General features: G+C 47.4%; 1 protein-coding gene across 9 annotated transcripts in view; it reads left to right on the forward strand.

The window, feature by feature from the left end:
- The first annotated feature begins 8,860 nt into the window (after nucleotides 1–8,860).
- RALGPS1 (Ral GEF with PH domain and SH3 binding motif 1) overlaps nucleotides 8,861–12,464 on the forward strand; it is a 275,337-nt gene continuing 271,733 nt past the window's right edge. For 2 of the 9 annotated variants that reach the window (XM_043566967.1, XM_043566958.1), the window contains exon 1: nucleotides 8,861–9,096. The gene's annotated coding sequence lies outside the window, so the exon portion shown is untranslated. The remainder of the gene's footprint in view (nucleotides 9,097–12,464) is intronic. The other 7 variants (XM_043566964.1, XM_043566966.1, XM_043566968.1 and 4 more) reach the window with 5 other exon arrangements.

Raw genomic sequence — 12,464 nt, forward strand, 5'->3', positions numbered from 1 at the left:
TTTTTAAAAAGGAGGTGATGACTTATTTGCTTTTGCAGTGGGGCAGATCTTTTCAAGGATAAGAAATGGAAACAATAGATTTGACTATACATGATGTAAAACATGTTTACTGAAAGCAACAACAACAACACCAAAACGGCTACAAGTTTAGAAGTAAACCTTGGCAATATATTGAGCAAGAATTTATTTTTTAAAGTTTATTTACTTTAAGACAGGGAGAGAGAGCACACAGGCATGGGAGGGGCAGCGAGAGAGAGAGGGAGAGAGAATCCTAAGCAGAGTCTGCATTGTCAGCATAGCCCTACGTGGGATTCAGTCTCATGAACCATGAGATAATGACCCAAGCCTAAATCAAGAGTTGGATGCTCAGCTGACTGAGCCACCCAGGCTCCCCTATAGAGCAAGAACTTTTAAAATTAATTTAGGGGTGCCTGGGTGGTTCAGTCTGTTGAACATCCAACTTCAACTCAGGTCATGATCTCAAAGTTCGTGCGTTTGAGCACCGCATCGGGCTCTGTGGTGATAGCTCGGAACCTGGAGCCTGCTTTGGATTCTGTGTCTCCCTCTATCTCTGCCCCTCCATCGTTCACATTCTGTGTGTGTCTCCCTCTCAAAAACAAACATTAAAGTTCATTTAAAAAGGACGAAGAGTCCAATTTTATTTTATTTTTTAATTTTAAAGTTTTACTCATTTATTTTGAGAGAGACAGAGACAGCATGAGGGGGGAAGGGACAGAGAGGGGGAGAGAGAGAGAGAGAGAGAGAGAGAGAGAGAGAGAATCCCAAGCAGGCTCTGCGCTGTGAGCACAGAGCCCAATGAGGGGCTTGAACTCACAAACCATGAGATCATGACCTGACCTGACATCAAGGCTTGGACACTCAACTGACTGAGCCACCCAGGAGCCCCAAAGAGTCCAATTTTAGAAAGGGAAATGACCTAAAGAAACAGTCCACAGAAGAATATATACTCAAGGCTAGTAAGTTCATAGTAAAGATGTTTTACCTCAGTAGAAAGCAATCAAAACAATAATGAGGGACCATTTTCCTATTTATTCATGGGTAATACCCAGCATTGATTGGGGGGGGGGATGAGAAGACATACCCTGATGTTGGAAATATAAGTCCATGTAGCATCTCTGGAAGGTAGATTGGTACCATGTTTCAAAATTTTTAAATATGCATTCCCTTTGATACAGCAATACCACTTTTAAGAATTTAACTTAATAAGACAATATAATAAGTAATGATCTAACAAGATGTATAAACTTACTCATTCTAGTGCTGGTTATAATATTGAAAAATTGGAAGCCACTTTAATGTTCATTGGTAAATCTGGTACATTCCTACAAAGCTATGGTAGGGAATCATTTAAAATGGTGATATAAATGTGTAAATAAACCTTTATGTCATGCAGACATGTCCATGACATATTGTTGAGTGTGGAAAAACAACTTACAGAGGAACATAGGTTGTGTGAGACTATTTAGGTTAAATTGTATGCATGTACATACAACATATGATAGATGTCACATTATATAGTAATTTAGACATAATGGCCTCTATGACACCTATGCACATCTGTATTTATTGAATGAAATCATGTATTTCATGAGATGAAACATAGTAAATGCTTTGTAAATCCTAGTAAATAGGAGATGAGGGTGGATAGGGTGACTGGAGACAGATGTTGAGGTATATTTTATTTCATATTAAGAAATTCAGATTTTACCCTGTGTCCATGGGGAGGCAGTAGAACTCAATTCAATGAATATTTATGGAGTGTCTACTATAGAAAATGCCAACGTTGAAATGGCTTTTTCATAAAGAATATCACTGCAGAGATTGAGGCTTGTATCAGGGGAAGGTCAACCAGTTGGCTCTCAGGATGGATTGCCCTGGTGACTTCACCAGGTCTGGAGCCAGCCTTCAGCCTTGACCAGCTAAAACCTTGACTTTGGAACACAGGGAAAGTGGGGCTGAATCTACTGAATTATAGTTGCTAAGTGTAAAAACTAAAGTATAGAATTAGAATGCTGCCATATTGGGGTGCCTGGGTAGCTCAACTGATTAAGCATCTAACTCTTGATTTTGCTCAGGTCATGATCTCACAGTTTGTGATTTCAAGCCCTGCATGAGGCTCTGCGCTGATAAAGTGGAGCCTGCTTAGGATTCTCTCTCTCCCTCTCTCTCTCTGCCCTTCCCCATGTATAAGTCGATGTGTACAGTGCAAATGCATGTTTTACAAGGATCAACTGTATTGTTGATTAGTTAACATTGAACTCATGACCAACAGCACTATAACTCATGCCTGAACTGTTTATTTAACACATGCACTTTCTCATTCAGTCCCATCACAGCCTTCTTGTGCTTAGGAACACTATCCAGCACTTCAGCATTATGCCCAGGGATAATTTTAAATAGTTAAATCACCAAAAGAAGCACAAAAATGAAAAACAGGGTGCTAGATAAGCTTCAGGAAGGACACTTGTGTGCCATGGGAGCATTGAACATGAAGGTAGAATGTCTGCTTGTTTTGACCTCTGTTGGGAACATGCACATCAGGTGACTAAAATTTTTTATGTGTCTGTGAGTGATCTCAAAAGCGCTGTATTTATTTTGGGATTACAAATAAATTTTAGCAAGAGGCTAATTTCCAAATACAGAAACCATTTAATAGGGTAACTCTATGTCCATGTCACCATGCCCCCTTCTACCATCCACTGGGGCAATTCAGATATTTCCATGTCACTGAGAATTGGCCATTGTTTTCCTCAGGCTTCTAAGAGCCACTCCGGTAGCTGGGGTCCTTGCTAGGATGTTAAAGAAAGTGTCCTAAGAACATGTTCCCGAGTTGATGAATTCTTGCCTGTCTGGACTTGCATTCCAGCTTCCTTGATCAAGCACCCACAAAATCCAACCTGAGGGGTACTCCCCTGTCTTTTTTCAGTACATGATGGCTAATTCTTGCGTTCTTTAAGTATATAGTCTATTTTTCCCCTTATCAGGTCTGGTGCATTCCTGAGCCAGATTATGCTGGGATTTAACCCTAACTGCCCAGCCTGGCAGCCTGGAGAGGAGGTGGGGGCACCTGTCGTCTGTGGGGAAGGGCTTCTGTAGCACCTGATAGCACAGTAGTGGCTCTTGCTCTCACTAAGGAAAGGTGTTCTAGCTTGGCAAGCCCAGAGGGCCCTGGGATGCACGTTGCAGAGTCAGTATCCTCAGGGACATACATCCAGATATCCCTGTCCCACCTTTTAGGATCCTAGGTTTTCCCTACCGGGGGGCCCTGACCTTCGTCCAACACTCACCTTGGCTATGGGAACCAAGAACTACAAACATCTCTGGAGCTCTAGACTCTAACAATTAGATCTTCAGCCTGCCATTAAAGTGTCTGTTTTCCACTACCATATGTGATGAGGGTCTCTTTGTAAGCTGCTTCCAGAGTTCTTTGGCTCTTCTCCTTAGCCATTAACTGCTCCTTGATAGCACTCAGTGTCTCATTATCCTTCTGTAATACAGCTTAGGTGTAACCAACTAACTTCCTGTCTCTGTAGACATTGTTCTCCCCATATATTTTATTTTAAAAACCACTTTATTTGTTTGTTTATTTATTTTAAGTAGGCTCCATGCGTAGTGTGGAGCCCAATGCAGGGCTTGAACTCATGACCCTGAGATCACGACCTGAGCCAAGATCAAGAGTTGGACACACCGATGAGTCACCCAGGCACCCCTAAAAAAACTTTTTTATTTTTTTAAAATCTTTATTTGAAAAAATTTTTAATGTTTATTTTTGAGAAAGAGAGCACAAGTGGGGGTAAGGGCAGAGAAGGAGGCACAGAACCTGAAGCAGGCTCCAGGCTCCGAGCTGTCAGTACAGTGCCTGATGCAGGGCTTGAACTCACAAACCGTGAGATCATGATCTGAACCAAAATCGGACTCTTAATGAGTATGGGGCTTGAACTTATGACCCCGAGATCAAGAGTTGCATGTTTTACCGACTAAGTCAGGTAGGCACCCCTCTCTCCATATATTTTACATGCTGGCATCACAGCACCTACCACAGTAGTCTCCTCCACAGAGATACTTCCCAGGTCACCAACAATGAAATCTTCAGCATTTGAGCCATCATCTCATTCCAAGGACTATCTGTGTTTCCTCAGGAGGGCATCCTCTGCCTGCTAGGCAGTGGGTAAGCCCGTCCTAAATCGGCATCTTACCACTTGTCTTCCCTGACCACTCCTGGGACTTCTTGTGCCAGTCCGGATTCATTGGGAAGCAGATGCCATACAGGATCCAGCATGCAGTGATTTTAGTAGGGAGCTCAGGAAGGCTGAGAGAGCCATGAGACTGTGATGCAAACCTGACCCCAAGGGAAGGAGAAAGGGAAGGAAGTGTGTGGAAGCATCCCGTACTACCATGCAATCTAAAGGAGGTTCAGCAAGGCTGTTGAGGAGTCCTTGAGCCAAAGATGACCATCAGAGGACTATCATTGTCACCCAGGGGCAGGCATGCATTAGAGTCCCTGCAATGGTCCGTCATTGGGTGCAGCCCATACATAGTGTTGCCTTAGTGCAAATGCTTTGTTGGGTTTCATAACGCAGCAGCTGGGCCCTTGATTACATAAGCTCCTGATAGTCAGAGGTCTGCATTCTCGTGGCCACTAGAGGATTAAACCACTTTTCCTCAGGAGAACCCTACAAGGTAGGTACTCTAAATATTATTACCTTCTCATACATGAGAAAACTTGTCTAAGGCCACATAGCTGTGAAGTGGCAAAGCCGTCATTATTTTCTAGAACTGACCAAAATGAAAACTTTATTCTCAACTCCCGTTCTTCCAGTCTCCCCTCTACTGCCCACGTTGATGGCTGCTTCCCCTTGGGGGCTTCTCACCATTGCCACTGCTATCTGTACCCCAAGGATGGTGCTCTTTTCCAGATCCTATCCTCTGCCTCCTGATACCCCCAAAGACATAAGCCCCCAGCATCTGGAGGAGTTCTGCATTCCAGAATCCTCCTTGTACTGGGGGCACACTGATGGCTTCTGCACAGAAGCTGCCTCTTGGGCACCAGGACAGGGTGGGCTGAGCCTCTGTATTATACATTCCTGCATAGCAATTTTATCACAAATGTAACAGCTTAAAACAACACTCATTTATTATCTCAGCGTTTCTGTGGGTCAGGAATCAGGCTCAGCTTAGCTGGGCCCCTTGCATCAGGGTCTCACAAGGCTGTAATCAAGGTGTTGGCCAGGCTGCACTCTCATCTGAGGCTTGATAAGGGAAGGGTGTGCTTTCAAGCTCATGTGATTATCAGTATCATTCGGTTCCTTGCAGGTTGCTGGACTGAGGGTCCCAGTTTCTTGCTGGCTGCTGGGTGGAGGTTGCCCTCAGTTCCTTGCTAAGTGGTTTTCTCCATAGAGCAACTTACAACAGTTTGTGTCTTCAAGGGCAGCAGGAGAGAGTCTCTTAGCAAGATGGGTTATAATCTTATGCAACATAATAACATCCATCCTAAAACCTTTGCCTTCTTCTGGTCAGAAGCAAGTCAGATCCTGCCTACACTCAGGGAAGGGGATCACATAGGCCAAGGGCATCAGGAGGTGCAGGTTGTGGGGCCACCCTAGAGTCTGTTTATCACAGCTTCCCTGTTGATCAGCATTTTTAATGAAAGCAGCTCCTTGGACTGTTTCAGAGCTTGGCTCTCCATGAAGTACAAGTCTACCCAGAGAGGCAGCTGGCCTGGGAGATTGCCCCTTGGTGACTTCTCCAACCCTCCTTTCCTCCTGTGGTTCAAAAGTTCCTTCCCGGGGCACCTGGGTGGCGCAGTCGGTTAAGCATCCGACTTCAGCCAGGTCACGATCTCGCGGTCCGTGAGTTCGAGCCCCGCATCAGGCTCTGGGCTGATGGCTCGGAGCCTGGAGCCTGTTTCCGATTCTGTGTCTCCCTCTCTCTCTGCCCCTCCCCCGTTCATGCTCTGTCTCTCTCTGTCCCAAAAATAAATAAATGTTGAAAAAAAAATTAAAAAAAAAAAAGTTCCTTCCCTTCATTGAGTGACTCAAACACATGAAATGCTGCAAGCACTCCACTAGTGCATCACACATTAGAAGTAGGCAATGCAGACACCAGTGAATGCAGCTGAGATCCTCTCCATATCCTGTTACACGGTGTTTGAGCATGGGTGTGACATGACTGATCTGATTTTACAACTTTTCAAAACAGCTTTATTGAGATGCAATCCATACACTATATAATTAAAAGTGTACAATGCAACGGCTTGTGGCATATTCACAGAGTTGTGCAACCATCCCCACAATCCGTTTCAGAACATTTTCATCATCTTAAAAGGAAACTCCACATGCCTTAGCCAGTACTCTTCCATCCCCCCAGCCCTAGACAACCACTAATCTACTCTGTCTCTATAGATTTGCCTGTGCTGGACATTTCATATAAATGGAATCATATGTGATCTGCCTTCTTTCACTTACCATGTTGTCAAGGTTCATCCATGTTGTAGCATGAATCAGTACTTTGTTTCTCTTTATAGCTCTTTGTATGGATATGCCACCTCTTATTTACCCATTCATCAGTTGATGCACATTGGGGTATTTCCACTTCTTGGACATTATGAATAATATTGTATGAACATTTATGTACAAGTTTTTGTATGGATGTGTGTGTATGTTTTCATTTGGGTATGTGTCTAAGCATGGAATTGCTGGGTCATATGGTAACTCCAAGGTTAGCCTTTCAAGGTGCTGCCAGACTGTTTTCCAAAGTGGCTGCACCACTTTACATGCCTACCAGCAGTGTATGAGGGTTCCAATTTCTCCATCTCCTCACCAACTTTCGTAATTGTCCATTGTATGTGTTATAGCTAGCCTAATGAGTGTGAGGTGGTATCTCATGGTGGTTTTGATTTGCATTTCTCCGATGGCTGATGATATTGAACATTTTTTCATGTACTCATTAGCCATTTGTATACCTTATTTGGGGAGCAATCTCTTGAGATCCTTTCTCATTTCAAAATTGGGTTTACGGGGCATGTGCGTGGCTCAGTTGGTTGGGCATCCGGCTTTGGCTCAGGTCATGATCTCACGGTTTGTTGAGTTCCAGCCCCACATCGGGCTCTGTGCTGACAGCTCAGGGCCCGGAGCCTGCTTCTGATTCTGTGTCTCCCTCTCTCCCTGCCCCTCCCTGCTTGCATGGTCTCTCTCTCTCTCAAAAATAATAAACATAAAAAGAAATTAATAGATGCCATTTGGCAAGCATATATTGCAAGCACTGTCCCAAACTCTTTCCATGTTTGCCCTACACCACACAGGTAGCAATAACAATAGCTAATGTTTATTGAGCTCCTGTTAGGTACTAGGCTCTCTTACACATATCATCTCATTTAATCCTCCCAACAGTCTTTCTGAACAGGCTGCTGTTTTCAGCATACTCATTTTTCTCTTTTTTAAAAAAAAAATTTTTTTTTCAATGTTTATTTATTTTTGGGACAGAGAGAGACAGAGCATGAACGGGGGAGGGGCAGAGAGAGAGGGAGACACAGAATCGGAAACAGGCTCCAGGCTCTGAGCCATCAGCCCAGAGCCCGACGCGGGGATCGAACTCCCGGACCGCGAGACCGTGACCTGGCTGAAGTCAGACGCTTAACCGACTGCGCCACCCAGGCGCCCCAGCATACTCATTTTTCAACAAAGAAACTGAGCTACAGTGACGATAAGTAACTTGCTTACCTGCACACAGCTTGCCGAGTTTGGACTCAGGCAATCTGTCTCTCCAGCTTTTGTACTCAACCACAACCCTGTGCATTTCTGAATCCAGGGGCTTTGAGCAGAACTATTGCATTACATTGTCTTTTGCTCTCCTTAAGTAAAATAAGGTATCTTTTTTGATGATGATGATTTTCTTAATGCAAAATGGCTGAAACTTCCCTCTGAGGTCCCTGAAAACTTAGAACTGGTTTAATTTCTACTGACTTTCTTTCTGTTTGATCGTTTCTTTTTTTTTCTCTGTAAGTTTTGGGAAACACAAGAACCAAATCTTTCCATACTCCGACGTAACTTCTAAATGAATTTGAAAATTGTCAAAATGACGTTCTACATGTCTTTGTGCCCGAGAATCAATGGGAGTAAGGGAGGATGTCGGGGCTCCTTACTGTGGTTCTGGACTTGCAGGGTGTCACAGACCTGACTTCGACTGTGTTTGCAACTTGTTACCTCTGCGACTGTAATCAAATGACTTGACCTCCCTGCCTACCTCTTCGTGTCTGGCACAGAGTAAAGGATGTGGGAGCAGGGAGACAAGGGGCAGGCTCATTTCCCCGCTTTGCAATTGTGTGGTCTTGGGTAAGTCCCTTCACCTCTTGGGGCCTAATTTTCCCAGCTGTAAAGTAAATGGGTTGGACCCCCCGCTCTCTGAGGTTTCCTCTGGCTCTGGCGTTCTGTGTTCTGTGCCTACCTCTGAGTTGAATAGAAAGAGCATTGAGGTGATGTCTCTCACAAAACCATTTTTTTGTTGTTGTTGTTCAAAACGATAAATCCTAGGTAGGGATTTCAAGGGGAGATTGTAGGAGGCCTGGAAGGATGTACGGGGAATAAGATGCACTGCTATTTCTAGGAAGAAAATGGGCGTGGCAGGGCGCTGAGAGGGGTGTGCAGACCGCGGAGAGCATCCTTACAGGCTGAGAGGGCGTCCTCAGGCTGGAACTGAGGCCGAGGCCAGCGAGGACCGAAGCTGCAGCGGCTGCGCACTGGCGCTCCCAGCCGGCCGATTTGCGTGTCCCCGCCTCTGCCTCGAACTGGTTGGGTGGGCTGGTCTGGCGCCGCGCGCCGATTGGTTGGACGGCCCGCCGCTCAGGCCCAGGAGCGGACGGTTCCTACTGCGGCTGGGCACCGGCTCCGCTCCCGCGTCGGCCCGCGCTCCAGCTGCGCCCGGCCCGGCCCCGGCCTGGCTCGGCCCGGCCCCGGCCTGCGAGCGAAGGCGCCGCTGCCGCCTGGGCCGCTCCCAGGGCCATGAGGAGGCGGCGGCAGCCACTGCGGCCCGCGTCAAGGTGACCGGCCGGGACTGCAGCGGCGGCGGCGAGAGCGGGCGGTGAGAGGAGCGGCCCGCGGGGCGGGGCGGGGCGGGGCCCTGAGGGCCGGGCCGCAGGGAGCTGCAGGTGCGGGGGGCGGGACCCAGAGGGGCCGCTGGGCCGGGGAGGGGCCTCGGGGAGGGAGGCGGGGCCGGGGGGCAGGGGTGGTGTTGGGAGGGTTCAGGGGCGCGGGGGGCCGGGCCGGGGGCCTTAGGCGCGCTCGTCCTGCGAGGGGTTGGTGTGAAGGGCAGTGGGTGCCGGGGTGGAGGTGGGGACAGGCCGCAGGTGTTGGGGGCGGGGCTGGTGGAGGCAGTTGGGCGGGGAAGAGGGGGCTGCAGGTGTGGGGGCGGGGCAAGGTGGGACCACAGATTAGGCAGTGGGAGGGGGCTGCGAGGTGAGGTCTGAGCTGCTGGAGAGCCCGGGCCTGAAAAAAACCACAGGTGCAAAGGGCGGGGCCAGGGAGACCTGCAGGGGCGGGGGGCGGGGCACCGAGCGGTTGCAGGTCCGGAAGCGGTGCCTCAGGTGACGAGCTGGCGGAGGGTGAGTGGTCTCCGGAGCAGGGAATGCAGCTCTCTCCGTTGTAGTGGGGTTTGGGTGGGCGCGCGAGCTTTGGGCTTTCTGAATATTCTGGAGGCTTCGAGGGTTGCCGCTGGGCCAGAGGGGTTGGCCGGGCCTGCCTGTGCTTCTCTTGAGGCTGACTTGGATCTTAGCTCGCCCCGTTTATTAGGCTATGACACGCTGTGCGGTAAGTGGGGCGCGTCGTTTTTCACGATCTCAGGGGCTTTCCCTGTGCTGTTGCAGGGGGGCCTGCCTCGATTGGGGTCGGCGGTTGGCATTCATTCGATGATCAGAAATGTGTTTGAGAAATGTTGCTTGCTGGAAGAGTAGTTAGTGTGAAGCTTGAAGGGTCCGGGTACCAGATGCTGCTGCAGATCTTCCCAATGGCAGTCTCCAAAAGACTGACATGGCAGCCTGGTGAGGGGGGAGAACAGGAATGAGGGTTCAGAAGCGTTTGCCTCTGTGTAACCCCCGGAGAGTCTTTCACCTCTCTGAGCTTTGTGTCTTCCTCTGCAAAACGAGCATCTATAGCAGCGCGCAACCTGCCTTGTGTGCCTCCCAGGGGACTTGTGAGGCTAGGATGGAAAAATGCTTATTGAGCAAATTATGGGCTAAAGTTATGAGTCTCCTTCCTCTTTGCCGATAGGGAGGTTGGATTCACGGACTGGGGGTTTAAAGAGAAAGGTATTTCTAATAGGCCATTTTCTTGTTTGAGTTTGGGATGAGGTTTATGGCAGAGAGTGCCCAAAAGACTCAGTCCTGTCTTGGATCAAGGCCACTGAGGGAGCTGTGGCAGGGAGCGATGGCAGGTGGAAACCGAGGAACATTTAATTGTTTGCTGACCTTTAGACCCCAGCCCCAGCGAGGACTCTGAGCTGGATCATGAGGCTTAGGCTTGAGCCTTATGGAATTCTTCCTCCCCATCCAAGTAGGAACTCTGATTTTACCACGTTCCAGAAGGAAGACACTAAAAAGAAAGGAATGTGAGAATTTCATTAGCTTCCTACAGGGGCAGAGAGAAGAAATCAAGATGAGAGGGCTCCCTCCTATCCAGAAGATAGCAGGGAACCCATGTGTGTGACTTTTTGGTGCACAGTACCTCTACTCACTAGCAGTTTGAACACACTGTCATTTCTCCTACCTGCATTGCAGGAGAAAGAGGCTTCTCCTGCTCTGGCCTGCATTTTTCTTTACTTTAGGAGGTATGGAACTTTTGGAGGCCAACCACTGTGGCGCTGGCCTATTTCGCTACCTCTCAGCTGGGTGGTGGTGGCCCAGTGGCATCATGGGAATGGTGTCTCAGGGATGGGTCCTTCCTGGGGCCTGGGCTTGTGTGGCGGGCACCCAGAGGGTCTAGCAGTTTGCATGTTTTCCCTTTCTGGCCTGGCAGAAACTGTGTAAATGGTTCTCAGAGATTGCTGCCCTCTGGATAACCATCATGCTCTGTGGGTTAAAAGGAAAGCCCAAACTTGGTGGCACACAAGTTAGAACATGCGTTGCATAAGGAGGGGATCGTCTCTTTGCTTGTTATTGGAGTGACAACACCAATTGTTGGTTGATTGAGAGAAACTTCATCAATAGAAAATATTGAACCCGAAGCTCTTTGCGATATGGCCCCCAGTCTACCTTTTTAAATTGATTTTCCTCTTCAGTATGGAGGGTGAAAGCTCTGGCTTGGAAGTCAGGTGGGTCAGGTTGGAAGTCTTATGCACCAGTTTCTCAACTTCTCAGAGCTTTGTTTGCCTTATTTGTGAAACAAGGATAATCATGTCCACATTGAGAGGTTGTTATGAAGAATAAATGAGACAAGGTATGTGAAAGCACCTGATATATCAGGCATTCAATGTTAGGGTCCATTTCTCCCCTCCCTGCCTACTCATCTTTCAACACAACAGAATAGCATGAGGCATGTAAAGAGAGCAGGACTGGTAATTCTGAGGCCTTCACTTCTTGTATAACTTTGAACAAATCTCTTTGCCAGAACTCCATTTTCTAGGCTGAGTGAGGATGGTGTGAGACTGAGAACATCAAGCGTTGTGCTTGCTCTGGCATTCTCATCAGCATGCTGTCATATTTTCCTGAAAGGCAGGGGGGAAGAAACTAATGACCTGCTGTTTAAAAAAAAAAAAAATCTGCCAAAACTTTGCCTAGTGCGTAGTAGGTGCTTATTAAATACTTGTTGAAGGAACAGATGAAGGGATTTAAGAAGAAGGTGTGGCACGTTGTCCCTGCTGCTTATATGTATGTTGTATCTCTGTCTTCAAAATGCTTTTGATTTATTTGCAAAAACCTATTGCAACATTAGTGAAATTGGCGAACCTCAGCATGAAAGACCAAAGCTGTTTCACAGTTCTGTTTTACCATAAATGAAGTCCACCCAGCTTTTGTTCATAAGCATACATACTTCTTCGCAGCTGCAGTTATATGTACGCGAGCATTTGGAAGAAGCCTGGCAAAAGGTGGTTTTTTTAAATGGTGTTTTTAATCTTATTTTTTTAAGAAGTAAAAAAAAAAATATCACACATGGCTTCTCTTTTTAAAGGCAGGTAGTTCATGGGGCACCTGGGTGATTCAGTCTGTTAAGCGTTCAACTCTTGGGGGGGCGCCTGGGTGGCTCCGTCGGTTATGTGTCCAACTTCAGCTCAGGTCATGATCTCATGGTCTGTAAGTTTGAGCCCCACATCGGGCTCTGTGCTGACAGCTCAGAGCCTGGAGCCTGCTGCGGATTCTGTGTCCCCTTCTCTCTCTGACCCTCCCCCGTTCATGCTCTGTCTCTCTCTGTCTCAAAAATAAATAAACATTAAAAAAAAAAAAGCGTTCAACTCTTGGT

Source organism: Prionailurus bengalensis, chromosome D4, assembly GCF_016509475.1.
Source record: "Prionailurus bengalensis isolate Pbe53 chromosome D4, Fcat_Pben_1.1_paternal_pri, whole genome shotgun sequence".
Taxonomy (NCBI): Eukaryota; Metazoa; Chordata; class Mammalia; order Carnivora; family Felidae; genus Prionailurus; species Prionailurus bengalensis.